At 39.1% G+C, this 19318-nt stretch overlaps 1 protein-coding gene across 27 annotated transcripts in view; it reads right to left on the bottom strand.

Moving 5' to 3' along the window:
• The window catches only part of RBMS1 (RNA binding motif single stranded interacting protein 1), a 219220-nt gene that overhangs the window by 47256 nt on the left and 152646 nt on the right, over positions 1 to 19318 (bottom strand). The window lies entirely within an intron of this gene.

Below are 19318 nucleotides of genomic sequence, written 5' to 3' on the forward strand. Positions count from 1 at the left end.
AAATTGGCTAGCCATAAGTAGAAAGCTGAAACTGGATCCTTTCCTTACTCCTTATACGAAAATTAATTCAAGATGGATTAGAGACTTAAATGTTAGACCTAATACCATAAAAATCCTAGAGGAAAACCTAGGTAGTACCATTCAGGACATAGGCATGGGCAAAGACTTCATGTCTAAAACACCAAAAGCAACAGCAGCAAAAGCCAAAATTGACAAATGGGATCTAATTAAACTAAAGAGCTTCTGCACAGCAAAAGAAACTACCATCAGAGTGAACAGGCAACCTACAGAATGGGAGAAAATTTTTGCAATCTACTCATCTGACAAAGGGCTAATATCCAGAACTTACAAAGAACTCAAACAAATTTACAAGAAAAAAACAAACAACCCCATCAAAAAGTGGGCAAAGGATATGAACAGACATTTCTCAAAAGAAGACATTCATACAGCCAACAGACACATGAAAAAATGCTCATCATCACTGGCCATCAGAGAAATGCAAATCAAAACCACAATGAGATACCATCTCACACCAGTTAGAATGGCGATCATGAAAAAGTCAGGAAACAACAGGTGCTGGAGAGGATGTGGAGAAATAGGAACGCTTTTGCACTGTTGGTGGGATTGTAAACTAGTTCAACCATTATGGAAAACAGTATGGCGATGCCTCAAGGATCTAGAACTAGATGTACCATATGACCCAGCCATCCCATTACTGGGAAAGATAACTTTTAAAATTGTTTCTTAAAAATCAAAGTAAGGCTGGGTGTGGTGGCTCACACCTGTAATCCCAGCACTTTGGGAGGGCGAGGCAGGTGGATCACTTGTGGCTAGGAGTTTGAGACCAGCCTGACCAACATGGCAAAATCCTGTCTCTACTAAAAATACAAAAAATTAGCTGGGTGTGGTAGTGCATGCCTGTAGTACCAGCTACTTGGGAGGCTGAGACAGGAGAATCGCATGAACTGGGAAGGCGGAGGTTGCAGTGAGCCCAGATCGCACCACTGCACTCCACCCTGGGTAACAGAGCGAAACTCCATCTCAAAAACAAAACAAAACAAATCAAAGTAAGACTCTGGGAAATGCATGTAACTTACTTGATGCATCTGAGTCTCAGGTTTCCTCATTTACAGTCTACTTTCCTAGATATTAACTTCGAAAATTCCACATTTGCTCCACTTTAATTTTCTCATGAATGATTTTGAGGACTAAAAAGCATATTACATTTTTTTAGGAAATGGAAGTATTTTGTAGCATTTTAAGCCACTGTGAATATTACAGACTTGTATTTTATGCACTGAAACAAGCTGAAATATATTTATCTAGAAGAAAAAAAAATACCTTGAACCACTTCTCTCCTATAGTTAATCTTCCCTATGTTCACTCCGTGTAATCAAATTATTACTAACTAGCATAAAAGTAAAGATAATTTCAGGTTCAAATGACAATTACATCTAAGAGGCATAATGCTGCACAAACACCTTCAATTCCCTGTTGAGACTGTGAGCATTTTAACAACATTAACACAGATCACTAGGCTTACAAAGAAATAATCTATAAAAATCTACAAATGAGAAAAAAATAAGTGATTTAAAGACAACCTTTCAGCAACCATCTATCTACCTAGGTTATATGCTTGATATTTACCAGCTCCTATCGTTTGGATATTTCACCCACCCAAATCTCATGTTAGAATATGATTCCCAGCTGAGCATGGTGGCTCATGCCTGTAATCCCAGCACTTTGGAAGGCCAAGGCCAGGGGATGGCTTGAGCCCTAGAGTTCGAGACCAGGCTGGGCAACATGGCAAAACCCCGTCTCCACCCGCCCAAAGCACAAAATTTGGTTGGGCATGGTGGTGTGGGGCCTGTAGTCCCTGCTACTCAGGAGGCTGAGGTGGGAGGGTCGCTTTAGCCTGGGAGGCAGAGGTTGCAGTAAGCTGTGATCTCATCACTGTACTCCAGCCTGGGTAACAGAGTGAGACCCTGTCTCAAAACAAACCAAACAAAAACTCCCAATGTTGGAGATCAGGCTTAATGAAAGGTGTCTAGGATGTGAGGGTGGATCCCTCATGAATAGCTTGGTGCCATCCTTGTGGTAGTGAGTTCTTGCTCTATTAGTTCCAGTGCAAAGGGCCTGGCACCTCCCTCCTCTGTTTTCTCTTTATCCATGTGATCTCTGCACACACCTTCTCCCCTTTGCCTTCTGCCAGGAGTGGAAGCTTCCTGAGGCCCTCACAAGCAGCAAGTGCTGGTGCCATGCTTCTTGTAAAACCTGCAGAACCACGAAGCAAATAAACCTTTTCTTTTAATAAATTACCTAGCTTTAAGTGTTCCTTTATAGAAACACAAAAAATGGACAAAGATACTTGTGTGCACAAGTCCTTGACAAAAGCACTTCTAGATTGTATCCCTGTTTCATATTTTTCCAAAAGCAGCGGGGATGGTAGGTATGACGCCAATTTGGGGTAAAGAGATTGAGAGTCACAGTGATTAAGAGGCTGCTTGAGCTCTCCGAGTTCAGGGCATTTTGTAAACCAAACAGAAGAAAGGCTACTTAGGAGAAGGAAGGTAAAGGGTTGGCTTTCGACACTTCTAGTTCTGCTTTCAACATTTAATGATGGGAAAGACAGGAAAAGGCATGGAGAAAGGGGAATGAGGAAGTAGGCAAAGAGAAAAGGCTCAGTAGTGCTGAATGCAAGCCACACCACACCCTCTCAGCCTCTTTGCTACGTCTGGCATGAGTCCACTATGCCAGTGCACCTCCCTTCTCTGTGGCAGGTACTCCCTAATCTCATTCCATCTTTCACAGTCCTCTTTCAGGGGTTCTTCGCCCATTCAACTTCCTCTTCGCCTTCCTTAACTGAGTATTTTCATCAAGTTTAATATTTGGTCTTTAACTGTTTCTTCTCTTAGGAAATTCATTCAGTGCCACAGTTTTAATTAATCAATCTCCTGATGCTGCCCAGTTCTTGTGTGTGTATATGTGTTTTTTTAAAATCACCAAAGCTTTGGTTTTTCTCCCTTCCTCTTTCCACTTAAATAACTTAATATTTTATTAGGATTCTTAAATATCTAGTGAAATATTTAAGTAGTGAAATATCAAGCCCATCACTTTCTAAATCTCATCTTCAATAGGTACCCCAAACATGGCTTTCCCTGTCTCTCTCATCTCTTTTCATTCACTAGCACTGTCACTCTCCCCATCTCCTACCAAGCTCGGGGTCCTTGTGCCATCACTAACTCAGTAATTCCTGTATCCAGGTGATCAATAACTCAGTTCTGAGTTTTGCCTTTGATATGTTTCCATTCCATTCCATTCACTTTCTCCCTTCACTGTTCCTAGACACATGCAAAAAACACATAATAGTTCTCCCTGCATCCAGCCTTTCAACCCTGTCTGTTGCATTAATTTACCTTAAATATCACTTTAAACATCTCTCCATTACCCTATTCTACCTATGCTTGAACTTGAAGAACCTGTTCAAACGTTATCTTTTCCATGAAACTATCCCTAATCTCTTCAACTATTTGGTTGGCTATTTTCTAAGAAACTAGAAAGGGCATTACATTTTTTGACTTCCTACTTATGTCCTAGGCACTGTGCCAGGTACTTTGCATGTATGCTCCTATTTAATTAACTTCACAACAATCTTATGAGGTAGGTGTTATTATTCCCATTTGTGCATATGAGAAAACAAAAAGCTCATACAAGTTTTGAGCATTACACCTTGCCTGAAATCCCGGAGCTCACAAACGAGTAAATTTTCACGGCAACTTATCAATGAAATGATTGTGAGAAACAATGACCTCTGAGTATGGAAGTAGAAGAGTAATGGAAGGTTTGTATGGTACTGAAATACTCATTTTCTAAGCACAGGCAATTTTTTACTTGTTCGTTTCAAACATAAGAAATAAACATGTGGCTTACGGTTGAAAGAGGAGTAACAAGACAGAGGATGCTGAGCAGAAAAAGAATGATTTCTGACATTTATCAGTTTTACTTTCTATTGTGGTTTTCCTTGCAATTTGTGGGCTAAGACTGAAAGACTGTGATTTCACAGAACATCAGAAAACAGATTCCACTCTGTCTGTGGGGCAGTTGCATACTGGCCTTCTGCAAACAAATGGCACAGGAAGCTGCTTATTTGGATTTACCTAAGGTACTGAAGGGTTTCCCTTTCCTAAAACATTCTTCTTTTGGGCTGTCCACTCAATTATACCACTCCCAGCACAAGAGGCTCCCATTCAAATACAGACCCCAGAACTGGAAGATGCACCGTTGAAATCCGTCAGGCCCTAGCTAAGTTAGCTCCTCAGTGGGTGACCTGGATACCTTATTGTGTCACTGGAGTATAGAACCAATAGTTTTTGATGTCATGAGAAAAGGGCCAGGAAAGGTCCAGATCTAGAATATAAGGAGGAGCCTTATATCAAATGGCACCTCAGGGACTGGGATAAGGAGTGGGAGGGTTCACAGCAGTCATCATCTCTCTCTACTCATTTTACTTGCAGTAAGATTTAAAGTGAGGGGTGAGGGGGAGCTGTTATAGACAGTTAATATTTAGTCTAATTCTGTTGTCAATCACCAATGCCTGTAAGAGTAACAGACATCTGGGTACAAATTCACAAAGCAACCAGATCTTCACCTACCCTTGCTCCTATCTGTAGCTTAATATTTATTTATTTATTTATTTATTTATTTATTTATTTATTTATAATCATCGGCCAGGCACAGTGGCTCACGCCTGTAATCCCAGCACTTTGGGAGGGTGAGGAGGGCAGACTGCTTGAGCTCAGGAGATCGAGACCAGCCTGGGCAATGTGGCAAAACCCCCCTCTTGATAAACAATATACAAATTAGTTGGGTGTGGTGGTGTGCCTGTAGTCCCAGCTACTTAGGAAGCTGAGGTTGGGAGGATCACTTGGGCCTGGGAGGCAGAGGTTGCAGTGAGCCAGGATTGCGTAACTGCACTCCAGCCTGGGTGACAGAGTGAGACCCCATGTTTAAAAAAAACTCATTGTTACAGAATAAGGGACATATGATGTACTAGGAGAAACAGGCCTCCTGACTGGTGGAATTCACACTCTAAGGACACCAAGAAAGTGCATGACCAAACAGCAGCATGGTGTAGAATTTTATGGGAAAAAAAAAAAAAAGAGTGACTATGAAGATTCTTTGGGTTTTATCTGGCTTCAGAGTAACTGGGTTAGACCACAGCCCCAGCTACCCAGATTACAATATTCTTCACTAAAAGTAGATAATCTACTCCAGAGCAAGCTCTGACAGTAAAAAGATAAAGAATAATTAAGAGACATGACTATACAATAATATGAATTTCAAAGGGAGAGGATAACAGGTAAAAGTTCATGTTCAAACCTCTCGGCCCAAGTGAACCTGGCTAATAAAACCTTTTGCTTAGAATTTACTAAAACTTCCTTAGTTTGCACCACAGTTTTACTCATTTCTTTACTTCCATTTAGATCTCCTCTTTCATCTGCTATAATATAAAATTTAGGTGTATCTTAGTTTGCAATTAGTATATAAAGCTTAATTTTCTCCTTTGCTTCCATCACTTAGTTCCTCCTAAATTCTACCTTTTTGGTAATTTACATTTACAAAAGAAACACAAGCTTATTGTAATTAGAAGACACAGAAAAGTAGGTTGAAAAATTAAAATCACCTGAAGTCCTGGATATGATTATTGGTGCATATCATTATAGACTTTATCCAATGTGCACATACAAAAGTAAAAATGTGTGTGTGTGTGTACATGTGCACACATGCATGTGCGCGCACGCGCGCGCGCACACACACACACACACAATTTTCCTGTGTGCTAGGGAACGTGCAGCTTTTGAAGAGTCCCAGTTATAAGCCAAAGCTCTGGAGAGTGGAGTCCACTCCAACCACCACCAACAGATGGCGATAATGGTTGTTAAGTTATTTTAATATTGGTCATTTCAGTTGTAAATTCATTTAAGGCACATGGGGTCATTTGCAGTGCTTGTGCTAGTTTTAGAATATTTTATGAACATTATTAAACCTGAAAACACAATGGGTGTGTTTAAAACAACAGTAAAAAGAAAAAAAAAAGGGATATGTCTAAACAAAAAAGATACTTTAACTTTGAGAAAGGGCAGGATATTGCTCATGCATATAGGATGATAGTTTTCATAATAACTGCTCCTGAAGGACAAACAGGGATTTACGCATCCCGTAAAAGATGCTGTGCCTATGTAAATGACCATAATCAGCAAGTAGGAGGGACAGGGGATTGAAATGAGAAAAAGAAGAGAAAAACAAAATATCAACATGGGAAAACGTATGACCTCATGAGTTAATTCAGGGGAATAATAAAAGTAATTACTTACAGGTATATAGCTCCTACCCTATGCCAGGCACTATTCTAAATTTTATATATATATATAAATTCTAAGTTTTATATATATATAAAACTTATATAATTATTTTAATCTTCATAACAATCTTTTGGGGAGGTGGAGTATTACTCCTACTTTGTAGATGTGAAACTCAGGAGCAGAGTGAGTAAGGGACGTATTCAAGGTTACACAACTAAGTAGCAAAGATGGGAGGCAGAACGTTTGCTTTGTAGTTTAAAGGCCAAGCATGTTGACAGCTGTAGAAACTTGGGTCACCAACCACAGATTGTTCCACAGATTGAAAGTAATTCCCAATTTGACTCTGCACAGCTCCAAAAGAGTAAGAGGATGAGGGTGGACTCTGTAATTGCTAAGGTCCTTAAGACAGATGGTGACGACATTCAGGAAGAAGTTACCTGCCTAAAGACCTTCTGGATACATGACATTGGTCTATCTTGGAATAACATGCCCAATAGAGTATATACCTCAGTGAGGGGTCGGCAGGACTGGCTTTAAAGCTTAAAAGGAATAACTAACGTATCTATTAGAGGGAAGTGAATTTGAGGACTACAAGCCAAACCCCCTCTCGTTATTTTGGAGTTGCTGTGAAAAAAGAAAAAGTACAATACACACCCTCACACATATACACACAGATGAATGCAGTTTTCTAACTCACTTTTTTGGCTGCTTTGTTTTTTCAATGGCCTCCCAGACAAAGGGGATTTCCTAAAACTTGCTTTAGCTCTTTTAACAGTGGTTGGATAGGGGAAGGAACACAAAGTATATATTATATCTATTTAGCAAATAAGGTTTTTTGGAGAATGAGGCCTAAAAATAGTAAAAAGAGTCATTACCCATGTTATTCTGAATTCTCACTACCTGGAATAATTCAGCTGGTTTTATTTCCTTTATTTACTTGGTATGTACAGTGGTATTTGGAGATGAGACAGAAGATGTAAAAATTTATTAGGCAATCAAAATCAAATAAATTTTATAAGACATTTACCTCTTTTGCCCTGAAGATTTTCAATGTTTCTACTTCCAAGACACAAAAATTAAGGGTATAGAAAGATATTCCCCATTTCATTTGGTTGTTCTGGCCTAACTCTTACATTAGATAACTGCCCCTTCCACTTGTGTTATATGGCTGAGTGTACCTTTGTGAATAAAAGATTCCTGGTGTGTACAGAACAGGAAGCTACATCTTACGCAGCTGGAATTGAAGCCAGGGTTTAAAGGAGAATGCTTGGCAAGAAGAGCTACTGCAGACCTAAAGGTCAGAAACAACTGAAAACCAGGCACTGAAGGTGAAGGGATTACAGGAAAGATAAGTACAGTCAAGAAAGGAGAATTAAACCAAGGAATCAACTCACAAATATTTATAGCATGTTTACAGTATGCCCTTTCAAGGCCTATGAAAAATACAGCAGATGCCAAACCTACCATTAAGGAGGACAGTCATTTGGGGGATGTAAAAAAACTTTTAATACTAAAAAATAACTAAAAATATGAGACCCTGTATGATGGATGCTAAATAGAGGAGGCATAAACATAGAGGGAAGGTCAAGTTGAGTAAGAAAAACTGGGGAAAACAAAAATCTAGGTGGGCTCTGTAGGACAATAAAGAATCTAATGTAAACCTATGTAGTGAGTTATGGAAGTTTAAGTCTCCAAAGGTCTTGGAGGACTCTGCATTCTAAGAAAAGGACAGAGAGAACAGAATGAGGCTGGAGGATTTGGAACTGTAGAATGAAATCACAAGAGCAATTATTTTAGCAAGATTAACGAAAATTTCATGTCCAGGATTAGCAGAAAGAGATGCCACATTTTATTTATTTTCTTGCTTTTTGTACTTTGGCAATAACACTTAAGTTCAAGAAATTACAATGAGGGATGATGAGACAGAGTGGGTGAATGGAAAGGCTCTACAGGGCAGGAGAGATTAAAGACAAAGGATTTCTTTGAAGAAGGCTTAAATGCTTAACTTGACATCTGAGAAAAATAATCCATGGTATCTGTGCAATGGAAAGCCAGTGGCTTGTCTCTGTGAATTTAGAAGATGGAGAAAAGGAATCCCAAAGTTCACTTTTCCGAACTGTCCTGGAAAGGAAAACAATTTCAGCTCCAGCCACAGACGCAGAGCCTGCAGATCTGAGGTGATTTAGCAGAGAAGTTCAGACAATCCTCATGTGGTCTAACCCTCAGCTAGCCTAGCTGCCTTACAGCATGTGAGCTGATAAAGAATGAATTACATAAGCATTGGGACAAAGTATCACATTTTTTTCAAGAGAAGATAGAGACATCTACATACTTGATTTTTCATAACTTTGAAATTTTCAGATCAACACATCCTTTGAGAGTACAAATGAAACTGGTCATCTCTACCCAGATTTTGAGACTAATAACCTTTTCTCACTAAATTGAGAACCATTCCTGTTTATCTGTCTTATCGACATTCCTGGGTGAATCCATTATAAATAGTATATAAAGGTGACAATTGATGCTGTTTAATGTATGTATAACTGGGACTAAAAAATTCATATAAAACACTAAAACTACCTCATTAAAAATCGCTGATGCATTTTTTTTGCCATATTCTATGAAAAACTTGTAACTTCTCTTCTAAATAAAAAGTATACTATAAAGCATTTGATTTATTATACAGACTTGCTATTACAGTTTAGTATCAAGTCTATTATGATCTGCAATCAAGGTAAAGTAGCTTTACACTATTTTATGGTCTTTTAAGAGCAATTGCACACAAAAGGTCATTTACATTATCTTATGGCAATATTTTTACCACAAGTCACTGTACTGCAGCACTTAAGGATGCAGTCACAGATGGCCAGATCCAAATTAGTGCTCCCAAGTACTAATATGTCAGAGGAAAATATGTGCCGAAAATGAAACTCAAAATTTTGCAAGTAAAATGTGTATTATTTATCATAAAAATGAATCCCTAAATGTCTCAAACACTGATTAATGTCCAACTTTTAAAGCAAAGGCAATTTGATTATAGAAAGTGGCCTTTTATTTCTGAATTGAATTTATGAACTGACAATAATTATTTCTTAAATTTTCTTCCTCCCCCACCAAAACCTGTAATGTATTTTCTTTGCTTTGACAGTGTCACCTTTGTGTTTATATACTACTTAACTTTACTGAAACATAAGGAAGACAATGTTATAATGGAAAGAAGACAGAGTTGCCACCAGAGAGACCAGTCCTCAAGTGCTGATATGGCCAATGGGCAGCCCTGGGACTCTGGTGGAGTTAGTTGCCTGGCCTCAGGATCCTCATCTGTAAAGTGGTATGATAATGTCTCCCTCACAGCACTGTCATAAAGGACCAGTACAGTGCTTGACATATAATGAATATTCAATGACTAATAAATGTTATCCTTTTCTCCCATACCCCTCAATTAAGGGCACTTCTAATTCTAATTACTTGGGACTTGCAAGCATTTACCTAGACTACCTTCTTACCCTAACAGCAATGTGATCTAATGTGGCAAAATGTTGAGAAAAGAGAGACCCAACTTTTTTGTTACTTTTCAGCACAGTTTTTGTGTGTGTGTGTGTGTGTGTTGTTTTTTTTTTTGCATATTGTAACCTCTCAACATACACTGGTTTGAGTGAATAAAATATAAACATGTAATATGATTTTCCCCTCAAAAGGAAATGGCAGCAGTGAGGAGAAGGGAAATATATTTTGCCTTAGAAAATGAATATGACCTTATAATTTATGCCAATTTAGCTCATAAAATCACAGGAGGGAAGCAAGGTAATTTAGGTGCTTAAAATGGAATTAAAAATTAGCACCCTGCCCCCCGCAACCCAACACCGCAGAAACAAAACTATAAGGGGCCGGGGCAGGGGGGTGGGGGACGTGCGCAAAAAACCCAGAAAGGCTTTTCGTTCCTATACTGTTGTCAACTGTCTCTAAATTTGTCACTCCTTTTAAAGTAAATCATACAACTGGAAATCTTACACACACATACACAACCAAGTAACTGTGTCTGAATCTGTAAAGTGAATGCATTAAACTCCAACACTGAAAACCATAAATGACTGCTTCATTCAAAACAAGAACAGTGTGACAGAGAGTAAAAGTAAACATCCTCTCTGAAGCAAAACAGAGTTATCTGAAGCTATTAAAACAGTATACAAAGTTACCTAGAAATTTTTCTTGATTCTGATACAAGCTAAAAAGGCAAGAGTCAAATTGAACATTCTTAGACGGAACACTAGTTGGCTTTGATCCAAAACACTGCACCAGCATATTGATTTCCAAACGTAGTCCATCCTTTTCTCAAGTAATAAATCCTGACTGCCCTGTGACCTTGAAAAGCCAGTCTGAAGAACAGACTGACAAAGAAAATGATATCTATTTTACTCACTTCAGCTCTAAAAAATTTGGGGATAGGATATAAACATATCCCTAGTAAAAGACACACTTGGACTGTATAAGCAAGAGAATGCTACCACAGCCTGCCAGCAGAGTTGACGTTTCTAAACTTAGACATTTGGCTCAAAGGTCACTTGTGACAATGGTTACAGCTGTAAGAGTGGATCTGATGGAAAAGGATACATAGGCCCCAATATTGATTTCTTACTGGTTTGCCTGCAAACTACCCTGTCCTTAGATACTGCAGAAAAAATGAGCAATCATTGTGGAGGTAGGACAGTACGGCTCCAAAAATTCAGAATCTTGAAACTTAAGAAAATCAAAGAGGAATTATCTTTGTATGAAAACGTAACTATAAAGAGCACCAAATGCTGTAAAATTACTTTAGTATCAGTTTCTTACAATTACCATATCCCAAACAAAGGTAACATGCCTCACCCTCAATAGAGCTTGAATCCACTGTTTCCCAGATGATGATGTTCTTTTGCTTGTACTTGGCAAACGCAGGGTCTGGGTATGGAGATAAGGGCTAAAAGTGCTTCTTATCTGTATGACTGTCAGTAAGCATTTTCCAATCTTGTTTTGAGAAAGCTTGCATAATAGGAGAGCTGTTGATAGGATGGCAAAATGCTATTCAGATTCCTTAAAAAACAGAGAAACTAGATTCTAGAAACTAAAGGCAGAAAAGGCCAATGTTGATCTGAGGCAAAATTCTAGATTGGATTAGTAAACAGAAGGTCAGAGAGACTTATGAAAAGAACAAGTACTAGCAAACTCCTTAAAAGCAAGTCATGACACCTTAAATTTTAGACTTCTAACCTCCCGAACTGTAAGAACATTCAACTTTTGTTACTTCTACTTTGGCGAGTGTTGAGAAAATCAGGGCTGCTTAGGAATGTTACATGATGTATTTTGAGTTAAATTAAAAAATCATTATTTGCTCACAGGTCAGATGAAGAAATCTGGGAAGATGAAATGTGGCTTGAGTGAGCGGGTAACTGGTTGAACGAGTGATTGAGTTGTCAATTGTTGGTTAGCGGTCATGGTGAACACGAAGGGAGGCATCTGAGGATATGCCATATAGTTCTGTTCTTGGCCAGCACTTGTAAAAAGACATTTTAAACAATGACATAAATCAGGTCACTGGTGGCACACTTATCAAATATATAAATGTCCCAAAGCCAGGTGGGCTGGTGAACGTAAGATGACAGAACTAACACTTTCAAATTATTTCAACAGGCTAGAATGAATATTTGGCCAAAGTCAATAAAATAATATTCACTAGGGAAAAACAGGTCTTACATATAAGTTCCAAAGGGGCAAAATCAACTGTACAAATCTATAAAAACTCTTGGCTTGTTCACATGAAAATACCTGTTTTTTTATTTGTTTGTTTGCTTTTGATTAAGCACAAGTTCAAGTTCCCAGAACAATTAAAATTTAGGTAGCACTAAAAAAAAAAAAAAGAGCCAATCATAGAAAGACATTATCCTCTTAGGCCTTTCTGCTCACCATTCTCCAACACCCACTGTTATGGGTTGAACTGTGTTCCCCCAAAAGATACGTGGAAGTCCTACGCCCCAAGACCTCCGAAGGTGATCTTATTTAGAAACAGGGTCTTTGCAGATATAGTCAAGATGAGTCTCGCAGGGTAGGCCCTAATACAGTGTGACTGGTGTCCTCATAAGAGGGGGATGTGAACAGAGAGACACATGGGGAGAAGCCTGTGTGAAAACAGAGGCAGAGATTGGAGGGAGAGATTCCTGCAAGCCAGGAACTTATTAAGGATGGATGGCAAACTACCAAAGCTGGAAGAGGTAAGGATGGATGTTCCCCTACAGGTTTCAAAGGGAGCATGGCCCTGCTGACACCTTAATTTTGGACTTCTAGCCTCCACAACTGTAAGACAATAACTATTAGTTGTTTCAAGCTACCCAGGCTGTGGTACTGTGTTACAACAATCTTAATGAATAAAACTCCAGCTTGCCTGTATATCGCTATATAGGTCCCTGTCCTGCCCTGTTCCACTTTAATTTCCTGCCCTTTAAGATGTACCTTCACCAGGGAAATTTAGCATCTTTCTGCAAGACTCAGTTAAATGGCATTCTCTAGCAGCAGGCCTTTTCTAACCTTCCCCAGCTGAGCTGAGTGCTGTCTCTGCACTCTGCCCATGGCATCCTGTCCACACAGCATCTTGGTGCAGCACTCAGCACCCTGTTACATTATCTGCATGGCTGTCATCCCCATTAGGTGTGTGCCCTTGGAATGCGTGTTTTCCTCCTTGTGTATGAGGCCTCAGCATAGTGCCTGACAAATAATAAACATTTGACATTCAGAAGAAAGGAGTAGAGGAATAAATGAATAAGACAGTCTGTTTTCATGAAGTGTTTTCTACATGGAATGTAATTATTCTAAACATCTTCTTTAACTTGGTCTTCTGAGCTCTTTCAGAAAAGTAAGCACCATAAACAAAGAGCTAGAAATCACATCCTGCAAGGAAGGAACAGCTGACGGTCTTATGGATGCTTACCTAGAAAAGGAAAGACTACAAGGAAGGCCTTTCCAAAAATTGGAGTCGCGTGTTTGCAGTCACTAGAAGTTTTCTAGCAGAACTAGCCTGGGTCAGGGAGGGTGATGCAGAGCAGGGTTTCACAAAAACTAACCTGGGGAAAGATGATCACCAGTGTGTCAGCAGAAAAACAGGTGCCATGGATTTGTCAAAAAATTAAGTTCGATTACATACTTCTAATTTTTTTGGTAGTGAAATGGTCTTTCTTTTTAAGAAAGAGTGATAAAAGATTGGCGGTTGTTGCAGTTTGTGTTCTTTTTGACTCTATACTGGATCCCTAACCCTAATTATTTTTGTTTAGTTTATTGGTCCTTAAAATCTAAAAATCTAGGAATCTACTAAAATATGGTGGGTTGGTGGATAGAGGCTTTGATATCCCAGATTTGAAAGAGGACTGGACATCTTGTTGATACAAGATGAGTATCAGTAAATATAATGGTTACATGAACAGAATTACTGAGTAAAAGAATAATGGCAAAGATACCTTTTAAAAACCACACCTCACAGCATTCAATTTATTTTAATTTCAAGTTATAAACTGGGACAAAAATGGCCTAATACAATTTTGTAAAATCATGTATGAACTGACCATGCCACAAACAAAAATCCACATAAGAGAAAAACAATCAGACAACAGAGAGAGGCATCTGATTAGCTTTTCTCCTTCTCATTCTCTCTGGGATTCAGCTGAAGTGAGCATGTTATCAGCAATGATGCCTCCTCACACTTCCTGTGACTATCCTGCTGAATTAGCAGAACACAACCCCTCCGTTCCCCTGACTTCCTGCTTCCTTTCCCGCCTTGTTCAGGGCTTACTTAACCTTGTATGCTTAAACCATCAGGGTAAAAATGGGTCCTGAACATGCACGCAGGATTTTATAGGTCTGTCAAAAGACCCCTCAGAACCAAAAAGGAGTGAATCCTCCAAGGGGAGCTGAGATCCTAGTGATACTAGAAAATTGCTGAAGACACACGGTCAAAGCATGGAACCAGAAAGCTTCTTTACATGACATGGTTTTATATATATATATATATATATATATATATATATATATATATATATATATATATAAAATACATACTTTATATGTGTATAAATGTATACACATGAGTGTGTTTATACAGACATACACATATACTCATATGTGTGTATGTCTAGATACACACATATATAAAATAAGTATAAACTATTTTATACTTTAAAGAGTAAACATACCAGCTCTGGCATTAAAATAGGATTCAAGACGTAAAGCAACCCAAGTGGAGGTGAGTTCACTCTTTGCAGACCTCACCCCAGAGGCTGCTGGGTGATGATGGAGGTGGGGGCAGAAAGGGCAGGTGGGCTTTCTTTGAGCTTGAGTTGAGGGAGAGGCAGGGATATGAAATGATTATCTCTCCTGTGTTCATTTGAGAAATACGTATTATAAATCATCTATATTGTGATCCTAACAATACTAATTCCCATTCTCTTGTTAGGAACGTAGTATGTGTTGTAGAATGGAGGTACAATAAATGATACAGTCCTGAATAAAACTTAAGTGCCCTTTCCCACTACTTAACTGCTCAGAGCTCAGCTTATCAAAATATTTGTCTTGTTTTACCTGGGTCAGCCCGCACCAGGCCAGCCTGGGACCCTTCCACAGGCCAGTCCCTGTTCCAAACCACATCCAGAAGAAGGTGATAATGGCCCCCTTAACACCCAGGCCTGCACTGGGTCAGTAATTGCTCCAGGCCCCTGCTTGTTTCCTCTCACAAACACCTTAACTCAGAAAGAAGGCAGAGAATGGCTTGAAGCTGAAGCTCATTTCCTAGACCTGACTCCAAGCTCTTCCCAAACCACACACTTCACTGATGGAGCCAGTAAGACAGGAACAGGGCAAGTGAAGTAGGGGATGGGTGGTGGACAGGAATAAGCACTTTTAGGTCTATTAAATGAAAAATCAAATTTCTTCTAGTGGCTGAGCATAAAACAGAAGAAACAATCATAGAAGAATCAGAGAGAAGTTGTGATGGAAACTCAGGAGATAACAAACCCATTTTTCTAAAACCAACAAGTACTTCAGAGACATGAAGCCACAAAACATTTCAGCATGAACTCTAAATAGTAAACTCAAAAAAAGAGATAAAAAGTGCATTCATTTTAAATGCAAGAAAACATGAGTAATATAGCACTTATTCTAGTACCACAGAAATGAGATACCCACATTTATAAATCCTTTCTTTGACAATGATTATTTTGAGAACTCAGTTCTATCAACATTTTCATTCTTTCTAATGAGGAAATCATCCATCACTGTTCATAGAGCATTTATCTATAGTACTTAAAGATTTCCATTTAGCTGACACAACATTATGTAAGGAGATTTTGCAGAAAAGGAGAATAAGATGTAGTAATGCATTTTAGGTGCTCAACAAGATATTTTTGAGTAACCACATGAGCTAACAGAAGGAGAATTTGTTATTTCTAATGAGTGTAGCCATGAATATGTGGTTAGTTAGAGTAAAAACCAGGAGAGAGCTATGACAGGTACTTGACTTCTATGACAAAGTTTTAAAAGTACTGCCACATTTGACACATAATCTCATCCAAGCCTGTGGCAACCTGGCAAAGGTAGTACCATTAATCCTGTTCTACAAGGAAGGAAACTAAGGCAGAGGGGACAATTGACTCATCTTTCTCCACTGCACGGCAGTTGAAAGAAACCAGAAAACGAAACCAGGTATTTGGTAGGTCCTCAGTAACAAGAATGAGTCTGAGTCAGGTTCCACTGAAGCTCTTTGAGTAGCCACTTCCAGTGACTATGTGTGTTAAGGAAACTGTTGGCTAAGAAGGGAAGAGATCACTACCAGAGCCAAGATCAGACCCAAGCCAGGAGGAATGTATGGAGCCAAGGAAATAATGCAACACAGCCCTCTTCTTAAGGGAGATGAAACAGAAAAATTTTAACTCAAAATTCAACCCTTTAGTCACCATTCCAGGCTAAGTTTAAATCACAAGTTTTAAATATATACTAATACGAGTAGAGACTTGAAGTGATTCTAGGGGAAAACACAACACAAAACGATAGTTGTTTTTTTTTTGAGACGGAGTCTTGCTCTGTCACCCAGGCTGGAGTGCAGTGGCACGATCTCGGCTCACTGCAAGCTCCGCCTACAGGGTTCACACCATTCTCCTGCCTCAGCCTCCCAAGTAGATGGAACTACAGGTGCCCACCACCACACCCGGCTAATTTGCTGTATTTTTAGTAGAGACAGGGTTTCACTGTGTTAGCCAGGATGGTCTCGATCTCCTGACCTTGTGATCTGCCCGCCTCGGCCTCCCAAAGTGCTGGGATTACAGGTGTGATTCACCACACCCAGTCCAAAATGATAGTTTTTGAGACAAACAAAGCTATAACAGATACCCAAGATTTTATCCTGAAATGTGAAAAAAAAAAGAGGGATATTTATCTCAGAAACAAAAAGGTCAAAACCCTTCAGCTCATCACATAATAAAAGCAAAGTAATGAAGATTAAAATCTGTTCCAACCCATCCTGCAGAAGAAAGAGGATGATATGTTTAGAATCTAAAGAATATAGTTTGTACACACAAGCTCAACAGAGAGATAGAAATGATTCCTGGAGAAATGGCATGTGATGGACCTATCCACCACCTGAAAAGGGCATGACAGAATGCATAAAACATCATTTAGGAGGAAATTTTTTAAATGTATTTTATTCTCAAACTAATGAACCAAGTGAAAAAATGCAAAGGTATAATGATTTGCAGTACCATCAAGCTCCTACTCAGAATATGGAGTAGCTGGGAGAGGGTGGCAAAGCAATGTCTGGCAGCATCTGATTCACCAATGGGTTGAGATGCTCTTACTGTTACATCATGTAGCAAACCCAGACATGACAGTTACAGGACAGCAAACTCCTAGAGAACTGGTCAAATTGTTGTGTGTAAAAAATGTTAATGTGCTGGAGACAGCAGTGACAATCAATTTTGTAAGACCAACTCGTTCCTGCTCTTGCCAAATGAAAAGAAGGAAAGCTAAAGTGTGTTTGGGGTTTCTTTTCATTTGTTCTCAAGTTCAGGAGGCACAGAACAGATTTTTGTAGACTCTTGGCTAATTGGACTTGCAATCCTGATGTAACTGTATCCCATATAGCCATGCCAATTAAAAACTTCCCAGTTAAGAAGGACTCTTTTCCCCAGGATCTTCATTACGTACTTCCAAAACTACATGTAACGTTAACTGTTCTTGGCTTCCCTTCGTGTCTAGGGCACATTACGGATTGGTTCCCACAGGATTCATCCTGCCAGGTATTCTGTGCATTTTTTATTATTTGTTTCTTATGGTCTTTACGGCTGACAAAGAGGACCATTCATTAAAAATATAATTTGGAATGGTCACTGAGTCTGACACTCTTCTGCACAGACTGCAAATTAATTCAAACCTTTAGCCAAAGTGAGTTAGGATAAGCTATCCTTGATCATTTTCTCCTGTTATTTTATACTGAGCAGCTCAAGTCAGGGTGTGAAATTTAGGTGTGTTCCCTTTTCTAATAGAGAGAGCACATACTATCAAATTGACAAAGAAAACAAAAACAACAAAAACAAAAAGTGAAAAATCCCAGGTCGGAGAGAAAATGACAAAATAGGCATACACATCTGGTAAGAGCAAATTGGTTACACGCGGAGTGCAATTTGGCAATCCGTAGCAAAAGCTTTAAGTCATTTCTCCTAAGAAAATTATTATGAATGTATACAAACACTCTGTGGCAAAGATTACATAGAAAAGTTAACAATGTAAATACTAAGTGAACTGCAGAATAGCCACAGAATGGAAAAAAGCATGTCATCAGTGATACTGTATGGCCTTGTTTTTTAGCGGGGAGACAATCCATGCCTCTAAGAAACAGGGAACAGGATATTGTATCCTGGGAGACACAGACTGTGAAGAAACCAAATACACATTTCCCTCCTTCTTTTGTCTTGAAATACCTAGATCAGTGCTGTCCAATAGAAACAGAATGCAAATCACAAATGCAGCTGACATTTGTAATTTTAAATTTTCTAGCAACCACATTAAAAAAAAACACATGAAATTTTCAATAATATTTTCTTTAACTCAATACAGTATATCCAAAATATTATCATTTCAACAAGTAACAAATATAAAAATATTGAGATGTTTGACTTTTTTTTCCTACTAAGTATTTGAAATCCAGTGTGTATTTTATACTGCCAGCATATCTCTATTTGGACTCGCCACATTTCAAGCACTCAATAGCCACATGCGGCTGGTGGCCACTGTGCTGTGCACGCAGATACAGATGTTTATGGGTTGTTGCCTCTTTCACAGTTTAACATTTCCCTTGCCATGGGAAATTGTAGCTTGGCACAATTTAAATCATGGCTAACACAGTTGCCAACTCTGCTTTAGATTGTTTATGGTAGTTGCTTTAAAGTGGGCTCACATTAGGGCAATAATCCAACTTTTGTACTTCTGAAGTTATTTTTCTAACCCTGGGTCTCAGGGAGATAATCATTCACTTTTGGGGTTAATCTCTGAGAATGTCTCAACAGCAAGGCCTACCTGAAAAGTCCCAGAAGTGTTTTCTTTCCTTGTTTTTTGAGACGGAGTCTCGCTCTATCGCCCAGGCTGGAGTGCAGTGACATGATCTCAGCTCACTGCAACCTCCGCCTCCTGGGTTCAAGCGATTCTCCTGCCTCAGCCTCCTGAATAGCTGGGATCATAGGTGCATGCCACTGCGGCTGGCTAATTTTTTGTATTTTTAGTAAGGTGGGGTTTCACCATGTTGACCAGGCTGGTCTCGAACTCCTGACCTCAAGTGATCCGCCCAACTCGGCCTCCCAAAGTGCTGGGATTACAGGTGTGAGCCATCGTGCCTGGCCCCCAACAACTTTTTCCTTTTAATGCATTTGGTAAGACTAATAAATGGTATAAAT

The sequence above is a fragment of the Macaca fascicularis genome, chromosome 12 (assembly GCF_037993035.2).
Source record: "Macaca fascicularis isolate 582-1 chromosome 12, T2T-MFA8v1.1".
NCBI lineage: Eukaryota > Metazoa > Chordata > Mammalia > Primates > Cercopithecidae > Macaca > Macaca fascicularis.